The sequence below is a fragment of the Eschrichtius robustus genome, chromosome 14 (assembly GCF_028021215.1).
Source record: "Eschrichtius robustus isolate mEscRob2 chromosome 14, mEscRob2.pri, whole genome shotgun sequence".
Lineage (NCBI taxonomy): Eukaryota > Metazoa > Chordata > Mammalia > Artiodactyla > Eschrichtiidae > Eschrichtius > Eschrichtius robustus.
This window is the reverse complement of record NC_090837.1, coordinates 12,882,942-12,887,002: the sequence shown is the minus strand read 5'-3', so window position 1 is coordinate 12,887,002 and position 4,061 is coordinate 12,882,942. Positions and strand designations below refer to the sequence as shown.

Genomic DNA, 4,061 nt, shown 5'->3' with positions numbered 1-4,061 from the left:
ACACACCTGATCGAACTGGTCTCCTCACCCCCAGTGCGAAGCATTATCCACATTTCAGTGTTCTCCATGCCCATCACTTTCTTTGTATTTTAACTGCACATAGTGTAGCTCTGCGTAATCTATGGTATTATTTTGTATGTTTCTAAACTTTGTAGAAATGGGGTCATACTGAACAGATTCTTCTGAAACTTGTTTTTTTCTCTACATTATGTCTGTCAGATTCAACCATGTGAAGAAACTGGAACCCTCAGACATTGCTGGTAGGAATGTAAAATAGTGCGGCCACTTTGGAAGACAATCTGGCACTTTCTCAAAAAGTTAAACGAGGAATTGCCTTATGACCTAGCAATTCCACTCCTAGGTATATACTCAAGATTATTAAAATAGGGACTTCCCTGGTGGTCCAGTGGGTAAGATTCCGCACTCCTAATGCAGGGGGCCCGGGTTTGATCCCTGGTCAGGGAACTAGATCCCTCCTGCATGCCGCAACTATGAGTCCACATGCCACAAATAGTAAGTCCACATCCTGCAACTAAGACCCAGAGCAGCCAAAATAAATAATAAATATTTTTTAAAAAGATTATTAAAACAAATGTCTACACAAAAACTTGTATGTGAATGTTCTTAGCAGCCTTACTCATAAGAGTGAAAATGTAGAAACAACCCAAATGTCCATCAACTGATGGATAAACAAAAGTGATCTATCCGTACAATGGAATATTATTCAGCCATAAAAAGGAATGAAATACTGTTATGTGCTACAAAGTGGACAAACCTTGAAAACATTATGCTAAATGAAAAAAGCCAGTCCCAAAAGACCATATGTTGTATGATTCCATTTATATGAGATGTCCAGAATAGGCAAATCCATAGAGGCAGGAAGCAGATTAGGGGTGGCCTGGGGTTACAGGTGGGGAGGAATGGGGAGTGGCTGTTAATGGGTATGGGGTTTCTTTGGAGGTAATGAAAACATTCTGGACTTAGTGGTGATGGTTGCCCAATGTTGTGAATATCCTAAACACCACTGCATTGATGTGTGAATTACATCTGAATAAAAAAGACTCAACCGTAATACACAGCCCTGGTCATTCATTTTCACTCCTGGATCATAGTAATCCATTAGTAGGAATATTCTAAATCCACCCATCCTCCCGTTAGGGACATTTGTGTGGTTTCTCTCTTTGTTGCTGTCGCAAGCGGTGCTGCCGGAGCATTCCCTGCATATTTCTTTGTGCACGTGTGAGGGTTTCTTGGAGGTACATACCAAGGAGTGTGGTCGCTGCGGGGTAGGGTATAGTCATCTTTAACTCCACACCACCCCTCTCTAAAACTCCTTGTGAGTCTGGGGAGAGGAGGCAAGGAAGCCAGCTCTGCCTCCACCCTTGGCCCCTGCAAACCACCTGAGGTCTCAGAAAATAGGGCAATCGAAATGGAAAACAAGTAACAGCAATCAAGTGGTGGGCGGCTTCCCTGCCACGGTTCCAAGACCCGCCGGACAGGCAGCAGGGCCTCCCCCACCAGAAAATATTAACAGCATTTAATGAATATTCACAAGGATTCATTAGACATTTCCCCATGTGGCTGAACAAAACAGTGTTCAAACCCCCAAGCCATTAACAAAAAAGGAAGAAGAAATATTACAGGGATGATGTGCACAAGCTAGAAACGCCACAGGCAAGAAACAGCTGCTGCTTTTTTTTTTTTTAACTCAACCTCATCTTCTTAATCTCACTGGTGTTTAAAATGTGCCCAGTGTCCTAAGCCTCTGTGACTTCTTTGAATAGGACAGTCCTGATTAATCGGACGATGGTTACATTTTTCTATTTCACGTACACAGAAAGCTGCCTTTGTCACAGCAATAGTATTTAAATGAGACATTCCTGTTGGAAAGGGCTTTTCTTTGAACAACCTCGTTGGACCCTCATAGCTACCTGATGGGTGGTCCAAGTCCTACTATCATCTGTCATTTGACAGACAAGGAAACAGGTCCATGTTCATTAGTAGACTCACCCAAGGGCACTACCAAGACCATTATGTCCTTGGTGCCTTGGGCATCTTCTGAGAAAAGTTGGCCTTGTGACCTCATGGCCTCGCTACCCTGACCACAGCCCCCTGGACCAGGCGTGGGCTTGATCCGAAGACTGAGGCTCAGACGTGGTCTTGGGTGAGAGCGCCGCCCAATGGAGGTGGCTTCCACTGCACAGCAGCGAGAGAGCCGGGGAGACCTTCTCTCTGGGGGAATCTGAGGTCAAGACGTAGAACAGGCGGACAGACCCGCAGCACACAGCATGACCTAGTCTTGGAAGTCACACACTGTCACTTAGCCACATTCCATTCCTTCCAAGTGAGTCATTAAGTCTGGCTCACACTCAAGGGGAGAGGAATCAGGCTCCACCTTTGGACAGGGGGAGTATCAAAGAATTGGTGGGTATTTAAAACCACCCCAAGGCCCAAGTCATATAAAAAGGAAATGGTGAAAGTGGGATTTATCAATCCATTCGTTTTGCAAATATGGGGATTTTGATATCTTTGCTTTCCAATATGGTAGCCGTTAGCCACATGGGCGATGGAGCACTTGAAATATGGCTAGTGTGCCTGAGGCACTGTATTTTTAATTTTATTTAATTTTACTTTATTTAAATTTAAAGTTAAAAGCTGTTCATTCCACTACTGGAAAACTTTTATGTATGTTCGGCACAACTTGGGTAAGTGAATGGACTCTCTCCATAAATTTGATACAATACAAATAAGATTATTTCCCATGAAAATTTAGCATCCTAACTGAGATGTGCTGTAATATAAAATATACACTGGAATTTGACTGCTTAGTATGAGAAAAAAGAATATAAAATATCTCATTAACAGTCTTTGTATTGACCACATGTTGAAATAATATTCTGGATTGTTGGGTTAAAGAAAATATATTATTAAAATTTGTTTTGCCTTTATCTTTTTTTGCTTACTGAATGTGGCTCTTAGGAAATTTTAAATTACATATGTGGCCCACATTATATTTCTATTGACAGCACTGTAAGACGTACTAAACGTTATGGATTCCTTGTTCCTGCCTTCCTGGAGCTTACAGTCAAAAGCGAAAGACAGATAGATATTAAGTGATTAATGCAAAGAAAAATGCGTGTTACCAGGCAGAAATCAGGGAGCCATGCAAGTTTCACAGGGGACCTGATCCAGATTGGTCTGTCTCCAAAGCAAGCCTGTGATTTGAGGGAAGGAGAGAGTTACAAAGCCCAGGGCTGGGAGCCGTGGGTGCCAGGTGAGGGGTAGAGGCTCTGTGCTGGGGGGCGCAGTGCCAGCCCTGTGGGTTTGGGGCCAGAGGAAGCGGATGTGCCAGGAGCGTTGCCACTTTGATGTGCAGGTGGTGAGGCGGCAGGGAGGGGCTGGGCTGCCATCAGCTGTCAGGTTGGCACTTGCTGGCTCTGCCCACACACTAGCCGGGCTCCGGAGGCCCCCGGGGCTCTCTGGGTGTGGCTTCATGTGGCTGTGCTGGAAAGCACCTGGGAAAGCCAGAGCACTGAGCAGGGGGCTGGTGCCGGCTCTGATTCAGAGTGTACCCTGAGCCCCGGCTCCCGGGCTCCTTCCCAAGCATAGGCCAGGAGGTAACTTTGACAACTACGCTAGGACTGGACTTGAACAACTAGGACTCGTTGGTCTTTGCTTCTGGCCAAAGTGATGTTCACGGCAGTCTCAGATGATTCAAATTCCATTGCCACCTACCTGGTCCCTTGCCACATCTTTCCTTCCCCAAACCTGCCCTTTGCATTGTCACCCAAATTCTTACTGTTCCTAAAGCATGCAAGCATGTTGCTGCCTCAGGGCCTTTGCACTTGCTGTATCCTTGTCCTAGAATACTTCCTCTCAGAATTTACATAGTTGGTGTCTTCTCATCACTTAAGTCTTAGCTCAAAGGTCACTTCTGTCCCTGACCACCCTTTCTAATATTAACCTCCATGCCATGCCTCTCTGTCTCATTTCCCTATTGGATTTCTGTTCATATCATACTCCTCACAATCAGAAATTATCTTCTTCGTTTATCAGTTTGT

General features: G+C 44.8%; 1 non-coding gene across 1 annotated transcript; it reads left to right on the top strand.

Annotated features, from left to right (window-relative positions):
• Window positions 1-392: 392 nt before the first annotated feature.
• TRNAR-CCU (transfer RNA arginine (anticodon CCU)) lies at window positions 393-465 on the top strand. Its single transcript has one exon. It is a non-coding gene; the product is annotated as a tRNA-Arg (tRNA).
• The last annotated feature ends 3,596 nt before the right edge of the window (window positions 466-4,061 follow it).